This window comes from Mauremys reevesii, linkage group 25, assembly GCF_016161935.1.
Source record: "Mauremys reevesii isolate NIE-2019 linkage group 25, ASM1616193v1, whole genome shotgun sequence".
NCBI lineage: Eukaryota > Metazoa > Chordata > Testudines > Geoemydidae > Mauremys > Mauremys reevesii.
The window spans coordinates 19,095,098-19,119,416 of NC_052647.1; the positions used below are offsets into that span (position 1 = coordinate 19,095,098).

General features: G+C 61.0%; 1 protein-coding gene across 4 annotated transcripts in view; it reads right to left on the reverse strand.

The window, feature by feature from the left end:
• The window catches only part of RARG (retinoic acid receptor gamma), an 82,954-nt gene extending 58,802 nt beyond the window's left edge, over positions 1–24,152 (reverse strand). Inside the window, exon 1 of one of the 4 annotated variants that reach the window (XM_039514804.1) lies at positions 24,134–24,152. The gene's annotated coding sequence lies outside the window, so the exon portion shown is untranslated. Of the gene's footprint in view, positions 1–5,987; positions 6,286–23,954; positions 24,010–24,133 lie in introns of those variants that run through there. The other 3 variants (XM_039514802.1, XM_039514803.1, XM_039514801.1) reach the window with 3 other exon arrangements.
• Between the last annotated feature and the right edge of the window lie 167 nt (positions 24,153–24,319).

The following is a 24,319-nucleotide window of genomic DNA, read 5'->3' on the forward strand; positions in this document are numbered from 1 at the left end:
CCTCCATGCCCCTGCAGAGCCACCACTGGGCTGGGGTTTAACACCCCCACTGGGCATGCCCATCCCTCTCTCCTGTAGCCAGCCAGAGGGCCCAGTATGGCGAGAGATTAGCCGGAGCCAGAACGCCAGGCGGGGCGGGAACTGTGAGTTGGCGTGGGAATGGGGCAGCAGCTCCCTGGGCGTGGGCAGCCAGAGAGAGGTGGGGCCGCAACCGCCTTGTGCAACAAGAACACCTGGCATTGGGGGAATGGGTTCTTCCCTCAAGGTGTCATTATCCCAGGGTTACAGACAGGGAAACTGAGGCACAAAGAAGGGGAAGTGGGCGGCTCGCCCAAGGTCAGTGAGTCAGCGGCAGAGTCAGGAATAGAACCCAGGTCTCCCGGCTGTCAGGCCGGCGCCCCTCCCTGTTAGAGCACCGGTGAGTGGGTTGAGCAGCAGACTCAGACCTGTGACGGCTATTCCCAGCTCTGCCGGTGGCCGAGGGCGAGCCCCTTCCCCTCACTTTGCTGCTGCGTCCCATCCCTGGGGGTTCCCTGGGGCAGGAAGCGGCTCTCGCGGGGTGTCCGTGCAGCGCCTGGCGTCTCTGGGAGATGTGAACGGGGCTGGAGGATAAAGGGTGGGGAGCAAGGGCAGCGGATCTGCCCTGGGGTGGGTCATAGCAGCGCGGGAGACAGCGCAGGGCTGGTGGCCTCGGTGCCCCTGGGGGGAACTATGCAGGCGGAGTTATGCTGGGAGGAGAATGCCCCCACGAGGGGAAGTGGGAGCAGGAGATCTAGGTCAGTTTGCATTCACACCTTGGCGTGCACTGAATAAAACCTTTCCTCTGTAGACCAGGCCTACCACAGCCCAGGCCCCAAGCCCCAGCTGGCAGAGATGGCCCAGTGCTGACACCACTAGCCTGGCTCTTAAGAGAGTCAGGGTCAATTCCTGCTTTCCCATGGACTCCTGCATGCCCTTGGTCATGTCACTTAGCCTCTCTGTGCCTCACTATAGAATGGGGATAGTCCTGCCTGCCGGGGGGATTGTGGGGCATGCAGGTGCCATGGTGATACCTGGGATAGAGCAGAAAGGAGCAGTGAAGGCCTCCAAAGAGGTGACTTGTTCCCCCTCAGCTCAGACGATGCTCTGAGTCCTCGGGCGCAGCTTGAAACCCGCCAGGCCCTGAGCCAGGGCGAGGAGCTGCAGTGCCGATCGCTTCGAGAGCAGGGTCCCATTATGCCGGGTGCTGCCTAGACACAGGGTCAGAGACAGCCCCCATCCCTCACAATCCAGACAGACGAGGGGAAGGGGAAGTCCCCCAGGAGCAGAGCTGGGACGGTGTCTCCTGAGTGCTTGGGTGATGTTCTACCCACTAGACCACACTGCCTCTGAATGCTACTCAGGCCCTTCAGGGGGAGTCTAGTGAGAGGACAACGTGTGTATTCAGGATGTGAGTCAGGAGTTCACCCATTGGTAAACCGAACGATGCCCATGTAGCCCTGGCACGGTCTTTAGTGCCAGCACCTCAGACTCTGCCCTGGGGGCTGAGAGCTGGGCCGGGTCTGCCTGCTCAAACGCCATCCCCAGCAGGAGAGATCCTGCAGCTGGAACGGTGCGTTATCCAGAGCCCAGAACAGTTGGCTGTTGGGAGAGATGGGACCTCAGGCCACGGTCTCCTGGCCCACGAGCTGCCTTTCCCCAACGTCCTGCTTCCAAACCCCTTGCACCCCAGCAGCATCTTGATTTGGGCACCACGGAACTGATAAGACCCACAGTGCTGGACGCTAGCATGTGTGCCTAACCGTGCTGCGATCTGTCCATAGGGACCTCCCTTCCCAGGGGCTGCTCTGACCCTGCTAGCGAAAGCCGGGCTCGAACGCACAGCCTTCTGCTCCCACGGCCACCGGAGTTAAGGAGGAATCCCCCTCAGCTCTTAACAGTATAGGGGCTATGACACATAGTCGGCCCACTGTGATTTCAGCCAGTAGAGGGCAATGGGGAGTGTGCACGGGTGCTCGTGCTCACACATACAACTCACGGCCACACCCTCCTTTCTGTGTACTTTCACTGGGTCTCTCGGCTAAGAAATAGAGCTGGTCCTTAGGCCCACTCCAACCCCCTGGCCAAATTCCCCTTGGGTGAGTCTGTTCTGCCTCCCTAAATTTCCCTTGTCATTTCAGTCAGATTCAGGAGTCTCCTTCACTCCCTCTCCTAAATCCTCCTGCAGCGTTAAACCGCTGCCATGCCCCACCCCAGAGGTGGCTGCATCTCCATGGCTGGTGCGATTCCGGCTCCCCCAAGCCTGTTGGGATCCCCTGGGGCATTCCACATCAATGAGCTAGGCTCACTGCATGGTGAAAAAAACGGGGAGGACAGCGGGGCGCAGAAGGTGTGGGGCCCACGCAGAGTCTAGCAGGCTTGGGTCAGATCAAGCATGGTATCAGCTGAACAGCCGCTCCAGCATCCAGCCTGGGGATGGGGCTCACCCTGACTGCAGGGATCTTATGCTGTGAGCCGGGGGGGGCGGGAGTGTGGTTTAGATAATTGATGCTGGATCCCATGCCGTCCCCAGTAATAACAGCGTGTTGCTTCTACAGCCTGGCAGGGAGCTTCCCAAGCAGACTCTTTGGCCTCCCAGCTGGGTACATGCTATCACCCCCATTTTACAGAGGGGGAAAACTGAGGCACAGAGGGATAAGGTCATCCAGCAGCTCATTGGTGGAGCTGGGGACAGAAGCCAGGTGTCCTGAGTCCTGATCCTCCAGCTCTAACCACTCCCAGAGCTGGGAACAGAACCAGTGACTCCTGCCTCCCAGTTCCAATCCACCAGACCCCACTCCCCTCCCCTCGCTGGGGACGGAACCCAGGAGTCCTGGGTTCTAGGCTCCCCTGCTTTAACCACTAGGCATAACTCCCTCCCAGAGCCAGGGATAGAAACCAGGAGTCCAGTTTCCCCTTATTCTAACCACAATTCCACTTCCTAGAATACTTTGCCTTTAATAAATACCCCCAACCTGAGAAATGCAGCGGGGTTTGAGCTATCGTCTACGTTCCAGCCCTTCTGCCGAATGTCCCAGTGATACCAAATGTTGCCCTGATCCGAGAAAACCGATGAGAAAACACCTGCAGTTTGTTTCAGGGGGGAGTGGGGGAGTGGGGTACAGATCCTTTCGCAGAAGAGGACTCTGCAGAAACAGCCACATGGTGTTTAGTGTCCTCTGGGACGCTGCTCAGCTCAGCCTGTGACTACCAGTGCCTCAGACTCTGCCTTGGGATCTGAGAGTCAAGCTGGGTATTTCCTGCTTGTGCCCCAGCCCCAGCAAGAAAGATGCTGCAGCGGGGACCTGGCTCCGGGATCTGCTGCCAATGCAGGAGCCAGGCTGGACTCCAGCTCACTCGCTATCACTGAGCCAGAGCTAGCAGGAGGGAAGATTTTTCCAAATGGATCACGGCCAGCAGGGAAGCAGGTATGCTGGGGATAGGGTCCCGGAGCAACACAGAGCCCATGGAGACACAGCCCCTTCCACTGGGAGCCAAGGTTAGAGGCCAGAGTTCAGGGGAGTGGATGGGAAGTGGGGAGCTGCCTCCTGGACTTGGCAGGAGCTACTGTTGGGGCCGTTAGGGGGGCAGCCTGGAACTAGCAATTTCTTCTCTCCCCCACAGCCCTCCCCCCACCCCAAACATCATCCACAGACACCAAAGCGACTTTGCAAATGGCTGGATTGAGCCTCATGCCCTCCCTCGGGAGCTAGAGTACAAATGGGGAAACTGAGGCATGTAGGGCCTTGGGCCACGGTCATGCACTGAGTCAGGGGCAGAGCCACAAAGAGAACCCAGATGTCCTGCCTCCCAGTCCAGCCTCTAGGATTCCACTCCCTCCCAGAGCTGGGGATAGAACCCAGGCGTCCTGACACCCACCCCTCTGCTCTGCCCACGCACCCTCCCCTCGCTGAGAATGGAACCCAGGAGTCCTGATGCCCATATCTGTGCTCTGACCACACACGCTGCCGTGGCTGGGGAGAGAATCCAGGCGCCCTGATGCCAGGCCCGACCTGCTCTATCCTCTAGGACCATGCCGGGTTCTGCTGGACAATGCCAGCCCCTTGAACAATGGACCGACCAGCAGAGACCCAGGGGCTCCGGACTCTGCCTGCTCCTCCGAGCCACCAAATCTGGGGCTGAGTTTCCAGGGCAACAGGAGGGACCGAAAGCTAACTGGAGCAGAGTGTCTAAATCCCCTAGTCAGCCTGGCAAGCTCAGCCGGCTCTCCAAGGCGGCCGGCTCTGCTCCCACAGCTACGTCCCTAATACAGCTTGCCGAGCGGGACCCACCTGCAGGGTCTTGGCCTCTATCTCTGGCACAGCATCACCGGAGGGTGAGCCGAGGCAGATGAGCTCCTGTCTGTGTCTTTACGTGCACCGCACCTCCGCCGGGCCCCCTCCCTGGGCCAGACCCACAGCCGCTGTAACTCAGCCTTGCCCCCTGGCTGGGTTCAGTGGGGCGACGCCCATTGGTACCCGCTGGAAATCAGCCCGAGATTGCGAGAGGTTCCTAGGGCCCGAAGGCCAGGCGTGCGTGGGAGAGCGGAGGGACAGGCGAGGCAGAGAGCAGAGACGCACGTACAGCACCTTGCACAGCGGGGAGCCCGTACGGTAGCAGGCTGAGGCCCTGGTCCGGAATACACAGGATAGTAGATAGAAAGAAATGCACCGAGAGAGAGGTGTGTAGGGGGATGGATGGACAGATAGACAGACCCTCTTCTCACCCTGGATATTGGGGGTTAATGGGGCATGGCCCGCCCTCAGCCCCCCCATTCCCTGGGGGGGGCTAAGGGTGGGGTGAGCAGCGCCAAGGACACAGTAAGGGGGGCAGGCCCTGCTCCACAGCGCCCCCTCCCCGCTGCTTCTAGGAGGCCCAACGCTCCCAGCGCCCCTGCACCAGGCAGAGTCGCCTAGAGCCCTGGGGGTCGGAATGGGACTGAGGCAGAACGGAGGCCTTCCCCGAACCGGCCCTACCCCCGGGGCCCTGTTCCCCCTCCCCCACGGGAGCCATGTGTCACCCCCGCGCCCGACCCAAACACCTCAGCTCTGAGGCGCCTCTACCGAGCCCCATGGCGCACCCCCCCCCGCCCCATGTGCCCCTGTGAGGGCCGTGCGGGAATAGGCCAGGGGGCGGGTCCGTAAGGAGGGACCCTCCTCAAAAGCACCCACCAAATCTCCCCCTTTCTATGTTGGGAGAGAGGATGGGAAATCCCCCTTCTTCCCCACCCACAGCACCTCCCAACCCCTCCAGCCTGCCCCCCCCCCAGCTCTGATCTAGCAGACCGGGGTCAAGGAACAACTCCCCCGCCCCACCACACACACTTGTCCAGCAGCCCCCTGCCCCATCCAGTAGCACAGACCTTTCCTGAACGACCCACCCCCATTCAGGGGGCACAAACCCGGCTCTCCCCATCAGCTCTGCAAGTAGCCCCCTGAGCAGTAGGCGGGGGAGATGGGGGGGCCCAGACCCCATGGCGACTCCAGGTCCCCACCCATCTTCCTTTCCCCGTCAATGGTTATTTTTGGGGAGGGTGCTGGCTCCTCATCTTGAAAGCTGCGCCCCCCCCCCCGGCTCTGGGGAGGTGCCAGCTCTTTGTGCCAGCCCTGTGGGGGGACTGGGTGTGATGGCAGAGAGCAGCTGTGAGATTTTGCCTGAGCCTGTCTGGGGTGAGACACGTGTGTCCTGTCCGCACACACATCCACGCCCCCCCCACCCCCACCCCAGCCCCCCTCCCCAACTCCCAGCCCCAGCCCCACACTCCAAACATGCCTGCGGGCGCCCCGTCACTTGGCCCCACTCTGCCTCCCCCCGCCCACCCCACCAAAGTCCTTCCCCGAGCCGGGCACAGACGCCCCAAGGAGCCCGCACGCTCCGGCAGGGACGGGGACGCCACCACCAGCCACAAATCACAGCTCCCAGCCTTCCCCCCGCCCCGCCGCGAGCCCCAACGCCTGAGCCGGTCGCACCTGGGAGCCACGGGTCGGGGGGTCACACCTGGAGCGGAGGAAAGTTTCCAAACTGGCTGCGTCCGTCCGTCCCCGGGCGCGTGTGGCTCCGTCTCTCCCTTCGCCTCGGTTGTGCGTGTGTGTATGTGTGTGTTTTTTCTAACATTCACTAAGAAATCATTATCCTCGGCTATTCATAACCCCGGCCGGTCATGTGACGCAGCCCTGAAAATATACAGCACATTTTTTCAGAAACCACAGAATGACTTCAGGCAAAGACACGGAAAATATTTTCACTGCGTTCCCCCTCCTTCTCCTGCTGCCGCTGCGCTGCCCTGCCAGTGGCACCGCTCCCCGGGCTGTGCACACGTGCTCACACTCGGACATGCATACACCGTGTTCAGTGTGACACACACACACACACACATGATCCAATAGCACACCCCCCCTGGATCTAATGACTGATCCACACACAATCACACCCCCCCCAGTCCAACAGCACACACACCCTGGATCTAATGACTGATCCACACGCAATCACACACACCCCGATCCAATATCACACACACCCTGGATCTAATGACACACACACACACACACACACACACACACACACACACACCAGATCTAATCTCTCACACCCAGCAGATCTAATGACTGATGGATGCATGCACCTCCCCCAATCCAATATCATACCCCCAATCCAATCTCTCACACACATGCACACTCACACCCCAGTTCCAATGACACACACACACACACACACCCCAGACCTAATCTCTCTCTTTCACACATGTCCCAGATCCGACATCCCCCCAATCTATTTGCACACGCTCATAGCCCAGAGCTATTCTGACTGACACACACATGATTGCATGACTCTAACACACACACTCCTAATATTGACACCCGCCACACCTCAATCTAATATCACACGCACACCCCAATCTGACTGACACATACCCCCAAGATCTAATATCACACAAACACCCCAAATCTAATATCGTGCACACACACACCAATCTGATATAACTGACACCGCCCCGATCTAATATCGCACACACACACTGATCTAATATGACTGACTCAGACACACCCCAGATCTAACATTGCACCCCACAGATCTAATATCACACAGACACACACCAGATCTGATATCATGTACACACACACACACAAACTAATGTGACTGACACCTCCCTGATCTAATATCGCACACACACACAGATCTAATATGACTGACACAGACACCCCCCAAATCTAATATCACACCCCCAATCTAATGACTGACACCCCCAATCTAATATTGCACACACACACACGTCTAATATGACTGACACACGCACCCCAGAGCTAATATCGCACATGCACTGAGGTTTTACTGTCGCTGTTCAGGGCCCCGGGAGGATCCAGATTGGAAACCGGGGAGTTATTCCCACTCCTCCTGGCGCTGGGTCCCTGAGTGGGGTCAGCCACAGCCCCCCTCTCTCTGTCTCTCTCAAAGGGAGCCGCCACCATCCTCCCTGCCCGTGAGTTATTGGCTGGGACATCTGGCTTCTCAGCCCCGGCCGCTGTCCGTGAGTGCGCCGCGAGACACGCCGGCTGCAGAAGAACGGCAAGCAGCGGGGCTAGTGCAGTCATGGCTAGTGCAAACCGCACCGCTGCCACTTGTGCCCAGCGTCAATCGTGCAAACGGTGGGCACGCTAACCGCGGATCGTGGGGACTGCAGAGCCATCGCTTGTGCTAAGCCCTGGCCTCCCCCAGGCCAGCGACAGCCGCTGTTCAGGCCAAGCACTGATTGTGTCAGTTGCAGGAGCATGTGAGACCCTGACACACCTCAGAGCCGTGACTCCTGCTGGTGACTGAAAAAATCGCAGGTATGCCAACCGCTGACCGTGGTAACTCCAGAGCCAGTGATCCTGCCAAGCACTGGGTCGTACCAAGTACCATGCTAAAATTCATGCCCAGCGCAGAGCAAAATGGCTCCAGAACATGCCAGCCCCTGAACATGAAAATGAGGGTTGTGCCAACCACAGACTGTGCCAACCCTGCGGCTGCCAGCTATTGCTTATGCAACTACCGGTCATGCCAGCTGCAGAGCACGCCAGGTCCTGAAAACCATGGAGCCCCTGAATATACCGACCACAGAACTGCCAGCTATGGCTTATGCAACCACCATTTGTGCCAATACAGAGCATGCCCAGCCACGGGGCAGCATGCCAGGCTTTGAGAAGGACAACCCAAGACACCGCCAGCCAGAGCTGATAATGACGCCAAAGCATTGAGCTGGCCAATCAAGCCCTCACCGGGAGCTGTCTCCTCTGGGGACTGGAATGCCTGGGTCTGGGCCCGGACCCACAGACCCCTGGAGGCCAGTAGAACTCCTTCGTCCCAAGCCCTGCGGGAGCCTTTCCACCAGGAAGCAGGGCACACGGCGCAGGCTGTGAATTTCACGTTTCCCTGGTCAAATCTAGGCCATCCCATATCTGGCAGTGCCCGCATCCACCTCCAGGCTGCCCCTTGCTCTGGAACTGAACTGACATCTTCAAAACTCAGCCCCCACAGGCCTCTGGGCTGAGTCCTGCTTGGTCCCTGTTACTGGTTATTCAGGGGGTTTGGCTGAGCCTAGATCCCATGTACACACAAGCCTGCTCCAGAGTGACTAAACCGGATTAGTTTAAACCCCCGCCAGGACCCTCTGATTCCAGTTCAAATCTGACACGTTTCACTTTCGCTTCCCCCTGCTCCTGATTGACTGGAACAAAACCCACGCCCGCCTGATGTGAACTGGAGCAGGTGCGTCCACACATGGCCCCTGGCTCTGGATTAACGAAAGCAGTTCAAACGCCCGCCTCTACTTCCGGCGGGTTAACCTGCACGCAGCCAGTCGCCGGGCCCGATCCTGCTGCCCTTGGCCTCAGAGGCGTCTGGCGTAGGCGCGGAGTGAGTCTGACTTTCACTCACCCAATACAACCATGACTGCCCCTCCAGAGGGCTTTTCGGGATTGTAGCAGCCTCGTCCCCTCCCAGATCCTGGCATAGAACCCAGGAGTCCTGGTCCCCACCTCTCCTTCACCCCCCCAAGTCACGCTTCCTCCATGGACCATCCTGTCACCCAGACAACACTCTCTCCCACAGCACCCAACCGGGGCACTGGGGCCAGCACTGACTGTGAGGGGAGAGCGCCCCCCCTGCCCCACTCCCTGCAGTACAGGGCCCCTGGGTGCTGCATTGAAGTTAGAGGGGAGAGCACCTCCTACTGGTAACCAAGGGTGCCTATGGGTGACAGTGCAGGCCTGTCCTCTCCCTTCCTGCAAGGGAACGGTGGGCACAAGGCGCCAACTCGAGCACCGTGGTGGGCAGGCAGCCCCTCCTTGCGTGCCCCGTGGGTGCCGGAGGCCACAAGGGAGGTGCCCCTGGCCCTGCTGAGCCCTTCCAGGGCGCGGGTGCCTGGGGAGAGCGCCTGTCCCCGCAGCTGCAGCCTAATGACCTGCAGCTGTACCTCCAGCTGTGCCGGAACGTGCCGGCTTCACTTTGAACTCGCTGGCTTTGTGGGCGCCAGTCTCTCCTAGGGAGCCATTTGGAAATGGTTTGTTTGGCGTTTGGATCGGGGGCGGCGGGTGTGTGTGTGTGTGTGTGTGTGTGTCTCTCCTTAGCCCCTTTTCTTTCCCGAGAAAGAAGGAAGGAACAAGAGAAGGAAAGGAAAAGACTAACTGAACCACAAGTGGGGAGGGAGAGAGAGAACGCGGAGAAGGAACGAATGAAGGAGCGAGACGGGGCAGGGCAAAGAAGAAAGAACGTAACACAAGGGGAGAAAGAAAGAGGCAAGGGAGGTGCCCACGCCACTGGTGCTGGTGCCCTGCCGTTTGGCGCTCCCTGGGAGAGGAGCCGGCACTGCCTGCTGGGGTTGCTGTTTCTCTAGCTGATCACATTCCCACGGGACAACCAGACACCGAGTTTGCTCCAGGCCCCCTTCTCCAGTGACATCCCCATGCTCACAGGGCGAGTCAGTCTGAGAGGTGGGAATAGAACCCAGGAGTCCTGCTCCCCCACTTCCCACATAGCTCCAAGCAGACCAGCTCAGGCAACCCTGCCCCTCCTCGGTGGGTCACTCACCCACATGGCCTCACTGCCTGGGCAGCCCCACCCCTGCTGGGACTAACCCGCTCCTCCTCCACAGGGGGCACTGCTCTTCACCCAGCTTCTACTGGACACATCCCCTCTGGGGCTGGGGAGCCCCCCCCCACACCTTGGGAGCACTGAGCAGGCACAGGGGGGTCCTGGCCCCCAATCAGTCCCTCACACCCAGCCACCTCATCCCCATCCATTCTCCTCCCTAGTCCGAACACGCTGCTCTAACTACCCGCAGTGGGGATCGAACCCGGAGCCAAGGCACCTTGAGCTACGAGACAACACCCCCAGAGCTGACGGCTCCAGCGGCCTCAGGGAGGGGGTTTGATGCTCACCGAACCACGGGCTTGGCTTCTCCAGAACGGAGGTCCCTCGGCAGCTCAAGGGCTCACCGGGGGCCGCCCCGGCAGAGAGAAGACATGGAACCTGGGCTTGGCTGGGACCCGTCCCACCGGCATTAGCCTTTCTCCTTGAGCACTGGACAGAAGGACACTGAAAAACTTGGACCCACGTGAAACTGTCAGGTTGGGTCAAAGGACCATCTACCACTGAGAAAACGGCTCGCAGGGTGCCGGGGGGGAGGGAGCTGAGATCTGCTTGGTGCCCCCCCCATCAATTTCTGGGAGCCCCTTCCTACTGCCTGAGCTCGACTGGTGCCACACCCTGCCTGGCGCTGGCAGGACCCCAGCGACTAGCAGATTTATTTGCCACGCTGGAGAAGTGAGGCTCTGAGGGACCGCGGACGGGACGAAGGGAGGAGAGAGCCAGCACTGGGCAGACGGGGGGATTTCGGCCAGATACTGCAGAATCTGCGTAGGGATCGAACCCTCCTGCTTCAGCATGAGCCAACCTCACACTTGGGGGGTAGGGGGGGCCCATCACTGCCCCCGTAGGGCTGTCACACCTTCCACTGCAGCAGCTGGGGCTGGGACCCTGGGCTAGATGGCTCGGCCGGCTCAGCCAGGCTGGCCCCGTGTTTATTCGACCCTGGCTGGCTTTGTATCCAGGGCTAGTGGCCATCGAAAGAGCCAGGGCCCTTGGTGCACTGGCATGGAGGGGACAGCTCCACGGGGGGGAGGCAGTGTGTCGCCCCCCCAACCCAGCAAAGGGTTAACACTGATCCTGCCTCCCGGGAACCCCTGTGCGTCAGAGAAGGGCTTGACAATGGGACCCCACATGAGCCCATGCTGAGATCGGCCGGGCCCCCCAGGCCAAGCTCCACAGCAACAAAAGGGGCATTGACGCAGTAAATCAGCCGCCTGGCAGCCGGGCGCCCAGCCTGGTACCCGGCCAAGCACCCTCCCCAAAAGCCACGCCGCTCCGGGCCCTCCTGCCACAGGGAAGGTGAGCTGGGAGCCTGAGCCAGGGGGTCAGCCCCATAACATCTCCCTAGGTCTAGTTGTGGGTTAATGGCTAGAGCAGGAGCAGAGAGCCAGGACTCCTGGGTTCTACCCCCCACCTTGGAGGGCAATGGGGGTTAATGGGGGCTGGAAGCCAGGACTCCTGGGTTCTACCCTCAGCTCTGGGAGGGCAGTGGGTGAGAGCAGGGGGTGGGGAGTTGGACACCTGGCTTCTATTCCTGCCTGGCCTGGGAGCAGCTTGGGCCCATCTCATTTCTGCTTCCGCCACGCTTCTCACTTCCCGCAGGCAGCAGAAATGCCAGAAGCTGGGGCCCAAAAAGGTCCCGGCCGGAATCATTGGTTCTGGACCCATTTTCAGGACGATGTTCAGCTCCACCCGGCCCCGCGCTGCAGCCAGCTCTGGGGTGGAGGGTGGCAGTGGCGTTACTGCGAGGGGCGGCGGAGATGCGGCCATTCAGGGAGGCCATCGGCAGCGTCCCCTGAGAGAGCTGGGCCAGGATCGCGGCTTGATGTGGAGAAACACCCCAGGGGTTATGTCTCATCTGAAAGGCAGCCCCCCTAACACAACATGGGGGAGCAGCCCCCACCCCATTCTCTGCAGCCGAGTGACCCCTAGTGCCAGGGGCAGATTAGGGTTTTGTGGGGCCCTGGACCAGAGCAAGTGGGGGCCCTTCCCCACCCTTTCGGCCTGCAGTCCCCCCCACTCTCCCCCGGTGCGCCTGTCGGGGAGCAGGCTCAGAGCACGGCTCCACCCGCCCGCCTGGCTTTCCTCTGGGTGGCAGCAGCAGCACAGCACCCCCTAGTGCCGGGTCAAGCACTGACTGGGAGGGGGAAGCGACCCTTCCAGACACCCCCCTATCCCACCCTGTGCAGCACAGCGCCCCCTAGTGGTGGGGCAAGCTCTGACTGCAGGGGAGAATGCTCCCTACCGAGCCCCCCCATCCCGCTCCCTGCAGCTCAGCGGCTCCTAGGACCGCACTAGCTTCTGCGCAGCCTCAGAGGGGAGAGCGCCTCCTACTGTCGCCTTCCATCGCTTTGCATCTTCCCCTCCTGGGGCTTCCGGCCGGGCCCGGCCCTACTCAGCGCGGGGCCCACGTGGGGCTGGTTCTGTTGCAGGCGCTGCGCAAGGAGGCAGAGGAAATCCTCGGCAGAGACACATGTTTTCAGTTAAAATCAGCAAGGCAAAGCTGCGGGCCGGGACTTAGCCAAGATATTTAACCCAAGCGATGGGATTCTGGGATGGGAAACGCGCTCCCTAATTTACCCCCCCCCCAACATGGTGGGCTGCGGGGGGGGAGGGCTCTCTTAAATGACATAGTTTCCCAATGAGGCGAAATTTCCCGTAGGTCCCAGGGCTGGCGGGCGGGCACCGGGAGAGACGCAGCCAAAGGCTGGAGGGGAAGGGGGGGCTGTTAAAGAGATCAGGCCCCAGCCTCCACGTTGGGGCTCTGTGTTCAGAAACCCACCCACACCCTGCTTCCAAAATCCAGGGGGTTCAGAACAGGAGGGTGAGGAGAGACCCTGTTTCCAGAGCATGTGGCTAGAAAGGTGAGAGGCTCAGGGACCTTCAGCATCCTCCTTCCCCCCCCAGGATCTAATCTAGATCTACAGATCACCCCCACCCAGGACAGGGCATGTGTGTATCAGCCTGCCCCACTGCTACCCCTCCTCAGTGGGTCTGATCCCATCCTCGCTAGGCTCTGATGCCACACCCCTGACTGTGCCCGTGGGCACCCAGCTGGATAACAAGAGAGCACTCAATGAAAACCAGGACTGGATCCTCCCGAGTGCCCACTCACCCCCTCCATTTCCCCCTCCCTCGCCAGCTGTTTGCTGCTAAACGCCAGGCCGGGGAAGCACCTAGGGCCACAGGGAGGCAGCCTGGGGGAGCAGAGCCAGGGGGCAGTGGGGAGGTGACACGCAGGGGATTCTCGGCCTTCTCAACAAAAGGATGGTGTCGAAAGTCATTTAGAAAAATAATCAACTGGGGAGACCCACAGCGACTAGCACTATGCCCCTCCCTGCACCGATGCACCCCCCCAGTGGTGTAAATCAGGGGTAACTCCAGGGCAGCCCATGGAATCAGGAAGGGGGGCAGAGCCAAGGGGCCGGATTATGCTCCCACTCACTCCGGTGTAAGTCAGGAATAACTCCAGGGCCGCTGGCAGGGAGATCAGAGGGGTTGGACCCAGTTGGAACGCTCCCTTGACTTCCCGTCGGACGCTGCGGGAGTCAGACCAGAATCGGGCCCGCCCCACGGGCGAGAGGGTCCGTTTCTCCCTCTCTCCGCTCCCTGGCGTTTGCACGGGGACTGGTAAGCGCTGGGAGAGGCCATAATTGCAAACAGGTTTAACTGGCACGAAATAACTGGGCCCAGCCCAGGGAGTGGCCGCGAGGAACAACTCTGCTGAGAAAAACACACCATGGGGTGAGGGAGCAGAGGAGCCGGAGCCAGCGGTGCCACTCCTGGAGTAGGGGGGGAGTCGAGGGTCCTCAGGATACTTGCTCCAGGGGTGTTGGCACCAATCCACCTTCTGGTGCAAAAACCTGGTGATGCATTTCCCGTGTGTGTGTGGGGGGGGGGGGAGATTTGCACATGTAAAAGGACGGGGAGGGGTGTAAAACCCGAGGCCGGATTGCTCATGGCCACGGTAAAACCCGGAGCTGGGTGCCCTGGTGGAAGGACGGGCCTTGCAGCAGGAGCAAGCTGAGGCCTGGCTGGGAGGTTGCTGGCTCCCCAGCTCGTCTGAATCATAACTGCATGAGCTCGCTGCATCCCCATTCATTGTGAAACCACCTCCTCCCTGGGTGACTGGCAACCCCAGCTGCGTGGGAGTCTGGGAGGGGAAGAGCAAGTGGGACAGGGCGGACGGCTGCAGCCTGGGACTGGCAGAGCCGAGTGCCCTGGGGAGCCTGAGTGGCAAGACGGGGCTATGGGTCAGGATGGAGGGGCATCAGGAGAGCTGGGGGGAGCCCAGGGCTGGGAGAGCAGGGGCTGCGGGTCGGGATGGAGGGGCACCAGGTGAGCTGGGGGGAGCCCAGGGCTGGGAGAGCAGGGGCTGCGGGTCGGGATGGAGGGGCACAAGGAGAGCTGGGGGGAGCCCAGGGCTGGGAGAGCAGGGGCTGCGGGTCGGGATGGAGGGGCACCAGCAGAGCTGTGGGGGGAGCCCAGGGCTGGGAGAGCAGGGGGCTAGGGGTCAGGATTGAGGGGCACAAGGAGAGCTGGGGGGATGGGAGCCCAGGGCTGGGAGAGCAGGGGGATGCGGGTCAGGACTGAGGGGCACCAGCAGAGATCTGTGTTGAGGGGGAATCAGGACTCACAGCACAAGTTGATCTCTACTCACCACTAACCCTCCATCCCCCCTGGGCCAGCATGGCCGATGCGCTGTACTGAGAGCGGCACAGCTGCTAACAAATAAAACCCAACCCTGCACTGGTGGGAATCTCAGGGGTTTTCACTCCCTTCCGCCCCCCGCCCCCACAAAATGCCCCAAGCTTGTCCTCCTTTCTATAAAGGACGGTGAATTTAAACTACACATATAAATACATTCTTCCCTCCTCACTGCGGGAAGCTCCAACCCACGTGATCAAGGCAGCCGGTCAGACCTGGCGATGCTGGGAGGGGCCGAGGCACAAACGAACACCCAAAACACTAAAGATTTTGATCAGTTTGGGGGGGGGGGTCAAAAAGGTCAGCTCGCCCAGTGGGTCAGCCCCTGGGGGCGCTCAGCCCCTGGGACAATCCAGGGCTGCCAGTAACAGGGACCCCCTCACGTTCCCCTGGATCGGTCCGGGACATGACCCCCCAGTCTCCCCCCCACACACATCCACTTGCAGCCCCAAGAGACCAGTAGGATCCTTCAGGTTATCAACTCACGGTGACCTCAGCATCCTTGTGCCGGCCCAGCCCCTCTCTGGGGAGCCCCCCACTGGCCCAGGGACAAGACCTGGGTTCGCTCCCTGTAGGCGCAGGGGAGTTTGCAGCCTCACCTGCCTGGAGGCATCGTGGAAGGGGAGATGGGGGCGGCGGGGGTTAAAAAAAATGTTTTAAACAAGCCCAAACTCCCCCCAGTGCAGAGAACAAACGGGTCCCCTCCCAGCCACGCCCCATGCAGCTGCTGGCGCAGTCACGGCCAGATGCAATTTCAAAGGCCGGGCTCAGACCTCCCAGCAAGCAGCTGTCAGACCCTGAACGCTGCATCCATGATTAACAATGGGGGGGGGTGTCTTCCCCTGGCTGCTCCCCCCATGACGGAAACGGCAGCGTTCACCTGCCCAGGGTCCTTCGGCCACTGATCCCAGCCTGCCCACAGGTGATAGGGGGACGTCAGTCACAGTCAGTGGCTTCTTATAGCAGGGGCTGATGTGCTGGCCACCAGCCACTGGCCACGGGCTCCTGCTGTGGGGCATTTCAGGCAACCTGGCCCGCGGTAGGAGCCTGCCCCCTGGTGGTGCCGGGCTGGGCCAGGGGGCACCATGCCAGGATAGCGGGCCACACCCCGGTGCAGGCTGGGACCTGCCCCTGCTGCGTGAAGACTCCCTGGAGCCAGCCAGGCTGCAGCACGGGGGCCCCTATCCCATGCGGGAGTTTGGCTCTGTGCCCCCCTGGCAAGGGTCAGAGCGGAAGGGCAGCCCAGGGTGAGCGGCCCCCGTAGGCAGAGCAGCCATTGCAGCTGGAACCGTGGTCCTAGAGATGGCCTCTCCCCCGCCCCATAGGGCAAGGCCAGCCCCCAGCACACCTTGGGGAAGGTCCTAACACTCCCAATGTCATTAGGCACCCAGCCGCTGAGCTGCCAAGGGGGCAGGGGGCTTGCTGGGAGTCAGGACACCTGGGTTCTCTACCCAGCTCTGCCAGTGCTTTGCTGTGTCATCCCAGGCAAGTCCCCCATGGTCCCCACACACACATTCTGTGCCTCAGTTCCCCACCACCACGTGCAATGGGGTTAATGCAGCTGAGCCCCTGGTAGTGAGGTGGGTGGGTCAGCGACAGGACAGCGAGATCCGGGGGCAGCAAAGCCGGGAGCAACCAGAGAAATCACCCTTAGGCTGCGCAGGGGGATGGCGCGGGACGTAATGGTGATGGACAGTGTTAGTTTAAAGAGACAGTGTGATTTGTCAAGGCCTCTAAGGGCACAGGAGAGAGAGTGTCCCTGGGTGGAGTTGGGGGTGTGTCACTGTCAGATTAAGGCATGGGGTGCTGTGTGTATGTGTGTGGGGGGGAGACCTGTGCTGTGTGTCGCAGGAGGGTACATGGGGGGTCATCTGCTCTGTGTGGGGCTGGGTGCTCCCTGTGGGGGGAGCTGCAGGAGGTGTCGTGGGGCTGGGCTGGGGCACTGACCAGGGAGAGCCGGGCAGTACCCATCTCGCTCTCTCTCCCTGGCGGAGGGTCGCTGGCATGGCCCATGCCAGGGGAGGGTCCAGCGGGTCACCTCACAGCACGTAACCGGCCTCCATCCGCGAGCCAAGGCTCTGCTGCCTACTGCGTCAGGCTGCCCCACCTCACCCCCCTGCTCTGGTACCAGGTGCCAACCCCCCTCCCCCAAGCCCCACCCCACCTCACTTGCATGGCAACCCCATGGCTGAGGGCCTCTCCCCACCCACAGCTTCTCACAGCCTCCCCTAGAGCCCTGCTGGGCTGGGGATTGTGGGGCCAGCCAGATGTGGGGCAGGGGAGTGGGAGACACCCCCCCTTTTTCCAGTCTTGCCCCTGCCTGCTCATGACCATCACAGCTCATCACACGAGCGAGGGGGACAGCCCCCTCCCGGCCAACGGCTCCTTGACTCAGTTTCCCTCCTGCCGGCTCTGTCCCTTTCTCCCTCTCTTCTCTGGGTGCTGCAGCTGCTGGATCTCTCTTTCCAGCTTGACCCTTTCCCATCCCCTCCATCGCTCTCTTCTTGTGCATCCTCCCACCCCATCTCTGCCAAGTGGTTTTGGGGGGGAGGCCGGGGCAAGGCGGGGGGGAATGTGTCATACAGAGAAAACCAGAGGCCCAGTCTCACTATTACCAAGCCCCTGGCTGATCTGTCTCAGCAGGCCGGGCCCCGTCATTACTGTAGCGCGCCAGGCTCCGGGCGGGTGGCAGGTTGGCATGAGGCGGGAGGAAGTGGTGAGGCCAAGGGCCTGGGAACCGAGTCTGTTACGCCCGCGAGCAAGAAATGACACAGCGGGGAGGCAATTCGTTCCGGAGGCGGGATCTCACCAAGGCTTGTTTATGTTGCAGGGTGGCTCGGGCCCCCGTTTATGGAAGGGGCCACTCAGGGGGCCCCCCTGCCAGGCTGAATCCAGCCCTGTTGGCAGGGGTAGGGGAGGAAGGGGGTTGGAGGGGCCTTACCCATTGCACCCCTTTTTGCAGGCTGTCTCTGCAGGGCGGCGAGGATCCAGGGGATCACGGAGCCCTGTCCCCCACTCAGGGCAGTCATGGGGTCCCAGGGAGGGGGAACCACAGGACTGTCAAAGTGGCTGTGAATTCCCCCCCACACACACACACAGGGCCAGACTTGCCCCACTGCCAGCCTCTAGCAGCACTTCCCCTCCTCAGGGCCTGCTCCTGCTCCCTCTGACCCGATTCCCCATTGTGCCGCACCCTACGCCGCTTTTGCACCGCTGCTGAAAGCGGTGCAGAATCAGGCCCACCCGAATGGGATCAGGCTGGGGCCCCTGCCCTGTGCAGGAAGCCTGAGCGAAAGAGGGGAATCCCCATGAGCTGAGAGAGCAATATAGGGCTCATGACACACGGACAAGAGGTTCTGATTCCAACCATTACCAGGGAGCGCGGACACAGGGGCTTTACAAGATCAAGGGCATCAGAATGAAACTACACTTGAAAAACATCCAGGAGGTTTAGGTGTCACAAACCACACACCCCCTGCAACGTTTCACTCGTGAGCAGGGCACACGGCGGGGAGGGAACGGGCTTTCACACCTTGCTGCTCTTCGATCCAGCTCAGTTCAGACCCGTGGGCCCCCCCCGAACTGATTGCTCCATCCAGGTCAGGCTAAAAGAAAAAAAATACCCAGCGGACCAGGCAGCCACGTGACCTGGTGACTCAGACAAGCCACAGTTGTGGTTTGCCCTGAAAGCGAAATGCTGCGTGTGAGAGTCCCCTCCCCGCCTCGGTGCTCTATTCTGGGCATCGGCTGCCCCTCCCCGCGCGGTGCCACGGTGGATGTGCTCGCCCCTGGGGTCGGCTTCCGCAGCATCCCCCTCTCCTCCCCAACCCCCTTCCCTGGCGCTCTTCTGTGTGATGGTCCCTATGCCCCACGGCAGCCCCGTGGACAAACATTGCACCGTCTCGGTGGAAGTGGCACGTGTGGGTCTCTGCATCATCCCAGCGTGGGCCCATGGAGGAGGGGAGAGAAGAGAAATCAGGGCTGCCCCATTCAGCCCCATCCTCCCCCGGCTTCCTACCCTTCTGGGGTTGGCTGGAGAGGAGGGTGACGAGAGCTCTTGGGAAACCGGTGCCAGCCTCCCGGTTCGGTTCTGAAGCTTCGCAGCTGTGCAGATGGCCTGGACTGGGCCAGTGAAGGGGGATGGGAAGGGGCAGAAGCTGGTGCCTCCGCTGCTCAGCGGGTGCTGGGCATCCCCCATCAGGACTTGGACGCGAGCTGCAGCCCAGCCGTGGGACAGGTGGAGCGTCCGGCTGGACAGCGCCAATCCCCTGGCACGTGCCAAGATCTCCCTGGTGCCACGTGGGAGGAGAGCGGAGAAGCTGTCCCTCCACGTGGCACCCAGAGGAGACACCCCAGTACCCCGGTATCTCTGCCTGGGAAGGACCCTGTGCCAACAGGGAATCCATGGGAACCACAGGAGGGAAAGGGAGACCCTCTGATCTACTGGGATCTGAGCCTAGTGGGATGGGACCTGCTCCACTGACCAGCTCCAGTTACAGATGAGCTGAGCTGCAAAGTTCAGTCCAATTTTGACCCCACCTCGCCCCAGGATCCAGGTTCCAGTCTGGGAGTGATGAATCCTATTGAAACAGGGAATGAGCCACTGGGTGAAGCCGGATGCTCCCCAATGCGACGGTACCTGGACCCAGCGGAAGATCCCAGCTAGCTAGTGCTGCACAGCATGGGGGGGCTGCAGGGGGAGCCGTGCAAAGCTACACCCACCTGCAGTGAGCAAAGGGTGGCATGGGGGAGGGGGGCTTTTCTCACTAGAAAAAGCTCAAATGTGCCTGCAGAGCGTCTCTGTGCATCTCTCCAACCACTCGCCCGGCCCACCAAAACCACAGTCTAGCAGGGTTCTCCTCCAGTGCACAACTGAGGAGCCCCTCGCCCACGGCAAGGCGGGTCTCTCCCACCCCCTCCGCTATCTCTCCCCTCCCGGCCCAGAGAAGTTCCCCTTTCTGCAGCCCAACGCCGCCCAGAGCGTCCCTGTCGCATCAGCACTGCGGCTCCCTGCCCGTCACCGCAGCCTTCGCCCAGCCCCTGCGCAAACACGCAGCTCCTGCCCCAAACCGCTGCCCCTCGGCTGGGACGTGGAGAAACTGAGGCATGGGGCGAGCCCCTGACTGGCTTGAGGTCACAGGCGGAGGCTGCGCTGGAAATGGCACCCAGGTTGCTCAGGTCCCGGGTTCACACCTCACCACAGCCCTCCCTGCCGACACTTGGGCAAAGGTGTGATCTCTTCTCTGACACCAGCACACCGCCCCTTTTCCCAGCCCCTCCACCAGTGGGAGACGGGACAAGCCCACATCAGAGCAACCCTCCAAAGCCTAGAGGATTTCCAGGGTGGGCTGGGAGTCAGGACACCTGGATTTTAGTCCCAGCTTCCCAGTGGGACCTTTGGCTCGGCTTGGCTGGTAGCTGGAGCAGGCTCGGGGATGAAGGCAGGACTCCTGGGTTCTGGTCCCCGCTGTTTCAATCTCCCCCAATCCTCAGAGCTAGATAACAGAGCGTGCGACTCGAACGGGGACATGGAGAGACCCAGGTTTGGCCAACCGCTCACGAGAGACGCGCGGAGGCTGCTCCGGGCGGCAGGAGCTGCAGAGGAGACGGCTCTCGATCTGCTTTGCAGGGACAGGAGACCGAGTCCCCGTGCTTCCTCAATGGAACCTTTGAGCTGGCCCCTCAGAGGAATGGGGAGCGTGTGGGGCTGTCAGCAGCCCCCTTGAGGGGCAGCATGGCCTAGCCGATGGGGCCTGGGCACCAGGACGCCTGGGTTCTAGCCCTAGCTCTGCCCCTCCCCCCATAATAGGCAGCGCACTGCTCCATGCTAAGCAGGGGCCCTGCCTGCCAGGCTCTCCCCCACGGCAACAGGAAACAGCTGGGTGGCTGCTCGCTGCACACCTGGGGGGCGGGGAGTGGGGAATGGGTTCCCCCCACCCCACCCACACAGGCAGTGCTTTGTAGTCAAGATGGAGGGGGGAGGCCCAGCTGCAACAAATAAAAGCAGATGGGAAGACAGCAGGGTGAGATTGTGCAACACGCAAACCACCCCCCCCCCACCCCCTCCCGGATGTGACAAGGGACGGGCGCGGTCCCTCGGTCGCAGCACAGAAGGGCGAGCCCAGGAACCCTGGGTTCTGCCCCTGACTCGCTGTGTGGCCTCCGGGCAACCACTTCCTCCCCCGCCACCTCTGTACCATGGGAGATAAAAGCACTGAGCGGGGTGGGGGGGGGGGGCAGGGGGCGAGCCTGAATATTAAGGAAGCTGGGAGGAAAGGTGCTAGCAGGCGGCACATGGGGCTGTTGGGGTGAGGGTGGGGATGTCACTGCCCTCTGCTGGAGGCACTCAGAATGGCTCAGCTGCATGCACTAGACCCTGCGCTGCTCAGAGCAAAGGAGGAGTCTCCGTTAGCTCACTTGGGAGGGGAGGAGGGTCACTGTTCTAGACCAGCTGCTGCTGTGATAGCGACCAAGCTCCCAGCTGGCTGCAGGTCTGATACAGTATTTGAGAACGCAGCTGTGCTGGGTGAAGAATCCCTGTATAAACAGCCCCCACCCCAGAGGCAGCTGCATCTCACTGCTACGTGAAGGATCTCTGTATAAATCCCTCCTGCACCCCACCCCAGAGGTGGCTGCATCTCAGCACCAACTGAGGGATCCCTGTACAACCATCCCCCCCTACCCCACCCCAGAGGTGGCTGCATCTCAGCACCAACTGAGGGATCCCTGTACAACCATCCCCCCCTACCCCACCCCAGAGGTGGCTGCATCTCAGCACCAACTGAGGGATCCCCGTACAACCATCCCCCCCACCCCACCCCAGAGGTGGCTGCATCTCAGCCCCGGGGAGATGACTCTTCTGCTGTGAAGTGGGGTTGCTATGGAAACACAAATTGCCACTGCAGGTGGCATGGAGAGGGGCAGGGGGGGGGGAACAGAGCACTCCCGAGAGGGGCCAGGGAGCGAGACCCTTGCCCAAAGGCCAGGCCTTTTAACCAGCCATCCATCTCCATCAGGGCTGGGATCTCCCTGCCTTTAATGGGGCGTCATAAATCGCGGGGCTGTCACAGGCACACGGCCGCCCCCCACGGAAAGACAAACACGGCCGCCACCTTTAACCCTTGACACTCCATCTCACCGGCAGGGCCGCTGTCTCGCCCTGCGTGGGGCCGGCGACCAGGAAAGCCCCGGTGAGCCTAGAGCCTGTGGGAAGGGGGATGCTGGATGTGCTGGGGGCCTTGGATGGGCTGGGGTCGGGGGGGTGACACACAGGCAAAGACTAGTCTGGATCGGCCCCGTGGGCCCATCTAGCCCGGTATCCTGCCTGCTGCAGTGGCTGAGAGCAATGGAGCTGCTGGGCCCCTGCTAACCCCCAGCCCTAAGTGATCTGCTAAGGCCAGGCAGCCGGCTGGGATTGGAGGGCTCCCCCTGCTTGCCCCACTAGCCTGTGCTGCCTCAGACATGGGAGCTAGTGCTCCCTGGCCTCAGGCGTGATTCCTGATTAGCCACGGCCCAGCAGCTGACCCGAGCATGCTGGTCTGCGGCCATGCCAGGAAGGGCAGAGGCTCCGGTGGTGAGAGCATGGGACTCGGAGCTGGCAGCTCTGGGCTCTGCCGCTGACTCCGTGCCTTGCTGTGTGCCTCAGTTTCCCCCAGGGTCTGTACAATGGTCGGCAGCTGCCTCCTAGGAAAGCTTTGAGACCCCACCCCCACGCCAAGGGGCTGGAGGATCCTGAGTGCGAATCCTGGTGTTAGTGCCTGGTGCGTGGCTCCTGGTGGGCCAGGCACGTGAACCCTGATGCTGGTCCCTGGCACCTGGGCCACGCAGGAGGGTCTTAATAGTACAACGGGACCCCGAGCCCCCCCACCTAGAGGCAGGCCTCCAACCCCTGCAGTGCACCCCCTTCCATGTGTGCGGACTTCAGGACAGGACTTAGGGAGACGCTACGCAATGGCATGAGGCAGCCCAGCAGGGGGAGCCAGAGGGAACCACCCTGGGGTCCCCAGTGTCCACCAGCGCAGAACCCCCTTGGTATTCACTGCAGCTGCTCCCTGCTGCTAGGGGACGCTACAGCCAGGGTCTGCACAGCGGGACAGGACCCCCCACCCCACACATTGCACAAGGGCTCTGTGCTGGGACGCTGGCACGGGCGTTAATGCTCCTCACACGCAGCCCAGAGCTCCCCCTTCAGCCCCATGGCCTACCACAATAGCTGGCCCCATGGGATACTTAACCCTTGACACAGGGGGGAGAGACCCAGTCACCCGAGGGGGAGAAGGGGTTAAGCAGGAGGCTTCGATCTAACCACCCCTCTCCCACTACTCTGGCATCCAGAATTAGCCCCCTGCTGGGGTCTGTCCCAGTGCTGCACCAGGTCGAGCATACTATCATGGAGCCCTCCAACCATAAAACACGTGCCGCTCCCCCCCATCTAGCAACCGGCTCACTAGCGGCAAACACCCTACTATAGCTACCAGCTGGTGGAGCTGCTCCTTTAGCTGGAAGGGGTAGAGATGTGTGCTGCAGGGCTGAATGCCCCGAGTTCCAGTCCAGCTGCAGAGGGGACTGGGGGTCATTGCAGCAGCAAGACCAGGATGTGTGTGGAAAGCAAGGCTGGTTTATGGGGAGCGGGGGTGGAAAAAGACCCCAGATACAAGGCTAAAGTAGTCACAGACCCCATGTGCTGAGCAATATGGAAAATCCAGCCTGTATCAATCCACCTCCCTGTCCCCCCACATCACCCCCTCACTGCTCTAGGGCCAACCCAGTGTCACTCTTACCCACACTAGGCAATCACGGAGAACTAGGACACAAACACACTAACCATTGCGTCAAGCAGCAGTGTCAGTCAGGGGATGCTCAGTGTTTGCCCTGGGACTCTCCGAGAACCTAAGCGTCTATTATGTCTGCAGAGAACTGGAAAAACCATGACCCAGATGCACCCTACCAGCTCCCAAACTAGAAGAGAAAGAAAACAGAACCCAACAGTGGTTGGTTGGTTTGTTTGTTTAAACCTCACAGATTTTTGGAGGAACCTATAACTTCTGACCAGCCAGCATTGCTGATACTATTACAATAGGACCCACCCAAATCCCCATGCTTACCTCAGCAGAGACACTTGCTAGGGTGCAACACTACAGCTTCCAAATTCTGCACAACCCCTTTCCCCTTAGGAGCGAAGGGGCCACTGCTTTATATAGAGGGAGGCGGAGCTTGGGCACCCCTCAGATCCCGCCCACTCCTGGAGAGACGGTATAAAAAGACCCACTCCGCATTGGCTCACCTCTTTGCCTGCAGGTAGGGTGGGAGGAGCTGGAGCTGGAGCTGGAGCTGGAGCTGGAGCTGTTGTTGTTGTTGTTGTGGCTGGGGATGCAGGGTGTGTTCCTGGGGTGGGGAGAGGCTTTTTCTGAAGCTGCTTTCAGGAGACAAATTGTGTTGGGTAGGTTTAGTGAGAAGCAGGGGAGAGGGT